The following is an 11,000-nucleotide window of genomic DNA, read 5'->3' as shown; positions in this document are numbered from 1 at the left end:
ATCTATCAAATTTTACCTTGCTTTGTCTTCCTCTAAATCTGTCTTTCACATATTTGCATTTCCTCAAGTGTGAATAATATTCAAAGTTTGCATATATACTGTACTTTTGAAGGTACTGTGATTATTGAGTTTACACTATTATTTATTTATTAAAATCTATTGGTTTATCTCCTTACCCTTAGAAATAGTATGAGAGAATATTCCTTGAAATCAGGGAAACTAACATTTATTTAAAGAATAGAAAATTAAAATTATTTTAATATTATAACTGTCTTTTCCAAGGCCTAGGCCTAGCATTTTAATGAAAAATTTAAATATTTAAGTAATTATGCCTCAGTATAAACAATACTATCTATTAATAAAAGATTAAAACATTATTTCCATTTAATTAGCTTTGAAAGAAAATAATGGCAAATTATAAGAACATTCTTGGATCACTAATGTTGTTTGCTTTTATGTTCATCAACTTAAAAAGTAAACATTCATTTGAAACTTAGAACTGAAAATAATGGAATAGGCTGAGAGGAATCAAGAAGAAAAGAGTGTCTTTGAATATTTTAATAAACTGGACTGCTAATGACTCAAAAATAGTAATATTTATAAATGGACTGAAGCATGGTAGTAGCGGCTTTGTGATTTAAACAATAATGGTTTTAGAACAGACAACTGTCAAATTGGTTTTTTCCAATAGTTGTCTTAATACTTTGGTATAATTCTTGGCTTAGACTAAAATTTAGCTACAACCTGGGTTATAAGCAATGTATTAGTAAGGGTCCTCCAGAGAAACAGAACCAATAGGATAGCTAGATGATGATAGCTAGATGATAGATAAACATAGATGATAGATGATAGATAGATAGATGATAGATAGATAGATAGATAGATAGATAGATGATAGATAGATGATAGATAGATAGATAGATAGATGATAGATAGATGATAGATAGATAGATAGATAGATGATAGATAGATAGATAGATAGATAGATGATAGATAGATAGATAGATAGATAGATAGATAGATAGATAGATAGATAGATGATAGATAGATGATAGATAGATGATAGATATAGATAGATGATGATAGATAGATAAATGATAGATAGATAGATGATAGATGATAGATAGATGATGATAGATAGATAGATAGATAGATAGATAGATAGATAGATAGATAGATAGATGATAGATGATAGATAGATAGATAGATAGATAGATAGATAGATAGATAGATGATAGATAGATAGATAGATAGATGATAGATGATAGATAGATAGATAGATAGATAGATAGATAGATAGATAGATAATAGATAGATGATAGATAGATAGATAGATAGATAGATAGATAGATAGATAGATAGATAGATAGATGATAGATAGATAGATGATAGATAGATAGATAGATAGATGATAGATGATAGATAGATAGATAGATAGATAGATAGATAGATAGATAGATAGATAGATAGATAGATAGATAGATAGATAATAGATGATAGATAGATAGATAGATAGATATAGATAGATAGATGATAGATAGATAGATAGATAGATAGATAGATAGATAGATAGATAGATAGATAATAGATGATAGATGATAGATAGATAGATAGATGATAGATAGATGATAGATAGATGATAGATGATAGATAGACAGAGATATAGATGATAGATAGATAGAGATAGATGATGATAGATAGATAGATGATAGATAGATAGATATAGATAAGAGGATATTTATTATAGGAATTGGTTCACATAGTTATAAATGCCAAGAAGTCCCACAACCTGCCATTTGCAAGCTGGAGAAGCAGAAAAGCTGGTTATGTGATTCAGTCCAAGTTCAAAGGCTTGAGAATCAGAGGGCCAATGATGTAAATCCCAGTCTGAGTCAGAAAGCCCAGGAACCAGTAGCACCAAAGTCAAAGGGCAGGAGCAGATAGATGTCTTAGCTCAAGCACAGAGAGAGAATTTGCCCTTCCTCTGCCTTTTTGCTCTATTTAGACCCTCAATGGATTGAATGATTTCCATCTACATTATAAAGAGCAATCTTTATTACTCAGTCAAATGCTTTCAGAGACACCCTCACAGACACACCCAGAAATAATGTTTTGCCATCTATCTGAGCATCCTTTAGCTGAGTCAACACATGAAATTAACCATCACAGCCAATGACTGAAAATATATGTTACAGACACAAATAAGAGATTGACCTTATTAGTGGAAAATTCTACAAATTGATTGCAACCAGAAAAGGACTGCACTAGCAAACCTAACCCAGAGCTGAAATCCCAAAAGTTGGTGTATGTAATTTCAAGTATTCATAGGGAAGGGGATGCTGTTCCCTGTCCACTCCCAGTTCAGGGCATTGTTTCTAGTCTGCCGTCCCCCCAGTGGAAATTCCAGTACAGTAGGGGTGGAGCATGATGCAAATAGGATGTTATGAAAAAAAACTAACTTCATGATTTACTAGGACATTCAAATCAAATTGCAGATCCAGATGTAAATAATGAAAATCTAGACCATAAAAGTCATAGTTTGTGGGCTCAGGCCAAGGTGGTGGAGTAGGTAAATGCGGTACTCTAACATTCTCCACAACCATATCAAAATTACAACTAACCTACAGAACAACCATCAGTCTAGAAATCTAGTTCCAAAAATGAGAGCGAACTCCCCCATTCCAGCTTTTTGCTGCGAGCTGTTAGCCAGCTGACATTTTCTGTGTGGCAGACCACTGAGCCAACTATTTCTTTAAGTCACTTTTGCTGTGTGCATATCAATCATTTCTTGTTTGTTTCTTTGTTTTTTAAGAATTAAAACAAACTTCACAGTGCAAAGAAAAAATGCTCTTGGGTAAATCAGGCAGGAATTAATTTTGTTGAAAAGCAAATAAGAAGATTCATTTAGTTAGTCAATCATTAACAAATGTTTACTATCCATTTACTCTATACTATTCTAGAAGACCAGAATACAATATTGAACAAGAACTGGTTTCCTTTGATGGAGTTACAACATAGGGGAAGGAAACAAAAAATAAATAAGGAAGTAAATGATTAAACAGGAAAATTTCTAATAATGCTGAGTGCTAACAACTTTTTCCTAATATACAGTAGGATAAAGGGTATGAGAAAACAGGAAAGCAATTTGGGAAAGGCTTCTCACAAAAGGGCTCACTTTGAACTGAGACCTGAAGGATGAAAAGGCACCAGCCAGGCAAAGATCTGGAGAAAGCACCTTCCGGGCAGAAGGCATGTGCCTGCAAAGGCCCTAAGCAGGAATGAACTCAGTATGTTTAGGGAGCATACAGCAAGAAGGAAAGCAACTAGAAGACATACATAGGTCAAGATGGGGAGCTCTAAGATGAGGGCAATGCGATAGGAGTCTTCACTGTCTTTGTGAGTAGTTAATCATCTAGTCTAGTATGAGGAGAAGCACTGGAAGGTTTTTCAAAATAAAATAAATCAAAGACCTATTCTACGTTTTTACAAGATCTCTCTGGCTGCCAGGGAGCATGAATTATAAAGGACTGTAGTGGAAACAGAGAGACCCTAAGCATGAGACTTCCAATTCAAGTCATATGATCTTTCTTCAGGCCTTTGTCTAATGTAGACAAAGCCTAAAAGGCCCTAATATTGGCCAAACTCTATGTAAGAATTCATATGAGCACATTCATTTAACTTTTTTTTAAATTTATAAAACATTTTTATTGACCTGCCAGGAGTGTTTTACAAGGTTATGATTTTCTGATGATCAACAGAAGCATGTCAGCATAAGAAGTGTTTCTCTGTTCTGTTCCTACTGTTAGCAGGGTAGCATTTCCTCTGTGAGATTTTGGAAGAGCTTAAAACAGAGATTTTGTAAAATCAAATAGAAAAAAGAAAAACCTACTTCTGTGTTCCACACTGACCTCAGCATTCCTTAATTGATGTACTTTATAAGATCTAACTCACTAAACAACCAAAACAAAACAAAAATATGCAGTACATGAAAAAGCAGTAAATTACACAGGCTACCTCCTGTGGAACATCAGGATATTTCCTGATGGAAGTGGGCACTAAATTATACAAAAGTTTTCCTGAATAACCTCTAAATATGATTTCCCTGTTCTTTATTTTCTTGGCTAAATGTTCTTCCTCTTGAAACTTTGTATTAGAACATCACTGGAATTTAGCTTATGTACGTCAATGGAGTTGACATCGAAGCAATTAATTCTATTGAAACATGTCCAATTCTTTACCTTCTCTGCTTCCCAATTGTAGAGACTAGCATGGACGGCAAATACTCTAAAACCAGAAGTATAAAAAGTACTTGTGACTATGGAGGTACAAAAAGACTACCCAAGGGACTAAGTTTAAAGAGTTATATTGATTCTTTTTTCGCACCTCCCTTTCACTCTTTGCCTTTAAAAATGGAAGAGGCAATTTTCAACAATACGTACCTAGTCTTGCTTTGACACATCTTTCTTGGAGGAAAATATCCTACAGATAATTCAAAATACTGTCTTAAGTTGAGAAAGGATGGCCTAGATGACTTTTATTTACTTTTTCAACACTAAGATTAATCAAGAAATTGTGTGACATTGCCATGACAAAACTTCTTCCATTCGTATTTTTTAAACTTATGCAAACTAATTTTTTCAGTACATACCTTAAGATAAAAGGTAAAAGAAACATAAATAGATTCTGAACTCTGCCTTATTCTATCAATAAATAAGTCATTCATAGATGCACGATTTTGCTTAAAAAAACAATTTCCATACATTTCATTAAAGAACACACTTCCAATAACATACTTTTTATGTAATGATTATTAGCAAATATGTATAGTATGTAGAGATGTGTATATACAGTGATCAGTTATGTACTAAAATTACTACAATGATAACTTATTTCAGAGTAGTCTTTTTAAAATTTATTATATTGTAATAAAATAAATAAAACACAAATTTGACATTTTAGTTATTTTTAAGTGTACAATTCAGTGACTTTAATTCCATTCACAATGTTGTACAACCATCATCCCCATCTATTCCCATAGTTCTGAGAGGCAAAAAGATTTTATTACTAGTGCAAATGACCACAGCCATCACATTCCCATTCCCTAAAACTGAACTTCAATATTGTAGGTACTTAGTAAATAACAAATTAATGAATTAATAAATTCTGATACTGGACAACCCTACCAGTAACTGACATATTTCATGTTCCTCTCACTCAGAAATAAGAAAGTGTTATCACACAGTGGATGACTTTGATTTGCATAATTTTATAACTAGAAGAGACTAAAAGAGATTTTTCTCTAAGCCACTCAGTTTTATAGAAACTAAGACCCAGAAGATTTAAATGTTTTTCCAGATTTTTACCATTAGTTTTTCAATAGTGAAAATCTGACCAAAATATGGAGTCTTTGCATCACATTGATGACCCCTAAACTGTAATACACTATTTAACTCACCTCACAATGTTTTGAAATCTAAGTCTTGATCACTTTAATCACAACATAAACCACTTTAGAACTGTCAACTATTCTATGTACCCCTATTAGGTGACCTTCTTGATGGTCAACCTAAATCAAAGGCATCATCATAGGAAAAAATCTCACACTATTAAAGTGACATGTAGGCCCTGGCCACAGCACCATGTTATAGAAGAAACCAGGCTATTGGGTGTGAACTTGATCCACTTAACTCTGAACTTTTTTGTCACAGTAAGTCATGTTGTGCTTAAACACCAATATATGACTAAGTATAACTTGCTGAACATTTTTTCCAGTACATTGAAAATTTATCAGATTTCCTTTTTTCAGAATTATTAAGATAGTAAAAAGGCTAAATTTATTATCACTGAATTAGTAAGCAGCTGAGCTTCAGCATGAATATTATGATATAGTGTAAGCTCTTGACTTCTTAATGTCCTAGACTAAGCTGCAGGGTCCTTCATGACCTGGTCTTTATCTACTTCTCCCAGCTGGTCTTTCATCTCCACCCTGCTCACCACCAAAATGTGCTTCCATATTTCTCCAACACACAATGCTTTTCTTGACTCCGTATGATTGCTGATAGTAGTTTTCTTTGCCTAAGCAATATATATATATATATATATATATATATATATATATATATATATATATATATTTTTTTTTTTTTTTTTTTTTTTTTTTTTCTTTTCCTTTTCCTTCAAGTCTTGGTTCATGTGTTATTCTCTCAGAAAGCTTGCTCTGCTCTCCTTTGTTTATGAAAACTGGGCAACACTCTTTGTGACCTTCTGTATGTCACTTCCAATTCTGACAGCTCAGAGAAATGGTGCATTTAAGATAATGTCTGGGCCATGAAAGAGTTTCTAGACTAAGAATTCAAAAATTGATTAATTAAATAATTACCATCTCTTGCTTGCTATATTAGAGTGGATTAATTGATTGATTTTTTTTTTCCTGTCTCTCCCATTAGGTAGCGTGTGCCTTAAAGGCAGGGACCCTGTAGTATTTGCCATTGAATCAGTACCTGTCATGTCTGTCAGCACAAAGATGTTCTGTAAATACCTGCTAAACTGAATCTAAATTGAACAGATGTACCAAGAAGTAAGGGCTCTTAATTTATGAAGCCCTCCTAGTAATGTTTAAGAAGGAATAGATTTGAACCAAGGCAAATCTAAAAACCATTTACAAAGCAAAACATTTTGTTCGCCAAGGGAATTTAACAGTTCAAATGTGTTTTTGTTTGCAATGTTTACTGTACTAACAAGCACTTCTAAAACGTATTTTTGCTGTTGAGGCTGAAGAAATTTGTTTTAAAGGCATTGGGACATCTAGTGTTAAAAACATATCTAGCCCTTACTTAAACTAGAAAAATGATTGTCAGTAGAAATGTTTGTAGGCAGAGTTTCAGCTGCGCATAGTTTCAAAATGTTTCCTTGGGAGAAATGTAGTTAGAGATATTTTAATTGAAGGACTTTTGCTTGCCAGCTTAGCTCCTAACATCATTTCATTAAAATGGAAGCCAATGCATTGCTGGAAAGTAAAAATAATATTGATTTCCACACAATAACAGTACAAAAAAATAAAAATTAACTCAACATAAAGATGAAAATAACAAAAATGAAAGAAACTTATTCTCTATTCTTTAAGCTTACTCATCAATCAAAAAGCACTATAAAGGCAGTATGAAAACTGTATTTTCAAATGCCACTTAATAAAGCTTCTTGTGGAATAATATGTACAATGTGATGTAATTTATAGTTTCCTCAGATGTTTTCACACAAAAATGTTCAAAAGATTCACAACAGCATACATCGATATACAAATCAATACACATAGTTCCTTCCAGGAGGGACAAAAGGATAGGGAACTTCAGTTTTATCCCTAATACTTACATTTTTACACAGAATGTACTATTTGTATTATTTGTAGCATTAGAAATTACTGTTTAAAATATATTTTAACGATGACATCTAAGTAAGAGTTAAACTCTGAAATGAGTGGTTACACTAGATAATTTTTAACACTTCCATACCAAGATTAAATAATTTTATTGATTTTATACTTCTCAAGAGAATTTAAAGGGAATGTAGTTAGTAGAGTTAAAATAAAGTGTTCTTTATATTTTTACATTTTTTAAGTGTCAAATGCTTTATGCAAAACAAAACAAAAGACAAAATATAATTCTGACTTAATGATAATTAGTTCTAAAATTAGTTATTATCATAAATTGATCCAAATTTTCTGAATAGAATATAAAAAAAGTGACTTCTGTAGTATTTTTTCTTGTGTGTTTTTTCCAATTTCTAAATGTACATCTGAAATGTAAAAAATAAGAATATAAACTTCTAATTATATCTTCAAAATTTTAATTTAAAATATTTTTAACACTAGAAATATAGTGGCAAATTAATGACTATTCATAGAGAAATATTTGGGTAAATTCTAAAAAATCCCCACCAAGTAGTATTATGCTACCATCCCAGGAAATAAATCAAACCCTTATCAACTAATTTGAACAGATTTTGATCACGTATTGTTAAATTAGAAAAGTGAGGTCACTGCCTGGGCCCTTCCCAGAGCATCTCCTCAGACAGGAAGAGTGACTCATTTCCTGCGAGAGGGGGACCGCACTGCACCCAGCAGTGACCTCACTTCCTGACGATGGAGCCCGCCGGAGCCTGGAACCCTGGCAACCGGGCAGCCACATTCCATAACCGCCCCTTCCCACCTCATTTGGACCGAGACCCTGGGGAGGACACCATGTCTGCCTGCTGTCTTCCCCTGTCCAGGTGCCCAGGCCTCAAAAGAGGCAGCAAGGAGAGTGTGTCCCACCCTGGCCGCCAGACTCGGCGCAGCCCCCTGTGGCCCTTTGCCAGGCAGAACCCAAAGGTAACCCAGGGAGGCCCGGGGCGGTTTTGTTCAGACCAGACGACCACTCTGATCCCACCTCACCAGCCCTATGTCCCCTCCCCGTGTGTGTGTGTGTGTGTGTGTGTGTGTGTGTGTGTGTGTGTAGAAGGGGGGGGGGGGTTCATGTAGGGAGATCTTGCCCAGAGCAGGAACAGGTTGGAGGGGGGTCAGAAGCCTGCTGGACCTGTCATGTTCACACCCCAGGTGAAGGCTGGCAGGGTGGATGTGGAGTGTGGGGGGCGGCCTCTGCCCAAGGTCTACCCCGAGCCCTGGAGGTGAATCTCATTTCCCTGGGTGGAGGTCTGTGCAGACCCAGGGCTGGGCCTGATCCGGGAGCAGGAGGCCCCATGGGCAGAAGCAGCAGTGACTAGGGCTGGGCAGGGCTTGAGGTCTCCTGACTGGCTGCCGGTCACTGTCATTGCAGAGCTCAACCCAGGTGGTGAAGGAACAAGAGCTGGTTGACAAAGACCCCCGCCCCACGTCCACCTGTGAGGGGCCGGTGAGCCCCACCACGGAGGGCCAGAGCAGGCCCGAAGGGAGTGTGGCCCCCTGGGTGTCTGGGGAACCAGGGCCCGGGGCTCGCAGCGGGAGGACTCCTCCCCCAAAGCCGCCCAGGCTCCACAAGCCTCCCACCTCGAAGCCGCTCAGCCTCCACAGGCAGCTCACAAATGGTGACTCCAACCTGGGGCACGGTGCTGATGCTAAACAACCCAGGCAGGATGACCTGGAGCCCAAGGAGGCAGAGCCCAAGGGTGAGAAGGTGGGGGTGAGGGGGGCGGGGTGGAGGTGCATGTGAGCTTATGGGGAGGGATGGTGCAGACACACAGGGAGCACACCAGAGGCTGGCCAGGGGCAAACACGGGCCTCCGACCACCCATCTGCGAGACTGCCGGTGGGGAGGGTGTCCTGTGGTGGGCCCTGGGCTCTGGCTGTGTTCTGTCTTTGGGGGGGCCATGGAAATGCAGGCACGTGGGTGATCTCTTCTCCTCCCACAACTCCAGCACCAGCCCAGGAGGCAGAGGCGGCTCCTGCTGTCTCACCTGACGTCCATCCAGAGGAGCCTGGTGCAGAGCCCGAGGGGTGTCCACTTCCAGCGGTCGTTCCCCCTGGAGCAGCTGCTCCAGCTGCAGCTGTGAAGCTGACAGTGACCTGTGCCGCATCCGCTGATGTAACTGAGGCCCCACCGGCCCTGGCTGAGGAACCTGCCCTGGAACCTGCCCTGGGTCCTGCCCCAGAGGAGGAGAGGCTCCTGCAAAGCCACCAGGGCCAGCTCTGGAGCCCCCGGCTGAGACTGCTCACAGTCTCCCATCAGAAAACTTGTCTTACCCCCCTGGTTGACGTTTTTCTTTTCTTTTCTTTCCTTCTCATGTGTTACTTTTCTCCCTGGATTGATTCAGTTATTTATTTTTTTATTGCTATTATTCGAGCTATTTTAGGGTCTTTTTCTTTTTCTCTATTCTTCCTTCTTTTATTCTTTGTTTCTCCATGGGGTGATTCAACTTAAGTAATAAATAAAATTGTTTGCATTTTATATTGTGTCATCCTGAGCATGGAGCACATTCACGACGCTGTGCAGGCACCACCACCATCTAGTTGCAGGATGTCCCCTCACCCAATAGGAAACCCTGCCCCCACAGTACCCACTACCCACGCCCCCTTCCCCTGGGAACCCCTGACCTGCTTTCTGTCTCTGCTCCTTCACCTGTTCTGGATGCTCCCTATAATCGGAATCTTACAGTAGGTGCCTTGTTGTGTCTGCTCACATATTTTTGTTTGTGTTTATCTGAAATAGCATTTTTATTATTTGAAAGTTAAATCCCCAATGGATTAGAGATCAGATGTGGGAAAAAAAAAAAAAAAAGCTCTTTTAGTAAGTGTGTACGTAATCTTGGTGTAGAGACCTCTGTGCTGTGTGACCTCTGTGCTAAGTGTGACCTCTGTGCTAAGTGTCACCTCTGTGCTAAGCCAGTCAGGCAACAGCTGGCTCTTCCTGTGCCCATAACAGAAATGAGGAAAATGCAGAAATCTGGAAGACAAACCACAAGTTGGAAAGCATTCCTCACAACCGAAGGCCAGAGAAAGGTGTAACCTCTTTCTGGTGCAGCAAACTCTGGAAAGTTCGTGTTTTCTAAAGGGACAGAGGGCAAACACATGCACATCCGATGAGAGGCAGTGCACAGGCCAGTACAGGTCTGAGATGCCCCACCTCTCGATGGGGACACAGGCACTGTCAACACTGGGCAGAGCGCACTGTCATCATCAGACTGGCAGGCCTCTGGTTTAAAGCAAAAACAGTTATTATCCCAGAGTTCTCTGGGTCTAGAAAGCCAGGCACATCTTAACCAAGTCCTCTGCCCAGAGTCTCTCACAAGGCTGCAATCAAGGTGTTGGCCAGGGTGGTAGTTGTCTGAAGGTTCAACTGGGGCAGGATCTGCTTGTAAGCCCAGTCAGTAGTTATTGGCAGGATCCAGTTCCTTGCAGGCTGCTGGACTGAGAACCTCAATTCCGTACTGTGACCCAAGACCACCCTCAGTTTCTTGCCACTTGAACCTCTTCAAAAGGCAGCTCACAACATGGCACCTGGCTTCTTCAAAGTGAGCGAGCAAGAAAGAGC

Source organism: Miniopterus schreibersii (genome assembly GCF_964146895.1).
Source record: "Miniopterus schreibersii genome assembly, chromosome: 11".
Lineage (NCBI taxonomy): Eukaryota > Metazoa > Chordata > Mammalia > Chiroptera > Miniopteridae > Miniopterus > Miniopterus schreibersii.
This window is presented reverse-complemented; position numbering follows the sequence as displayed.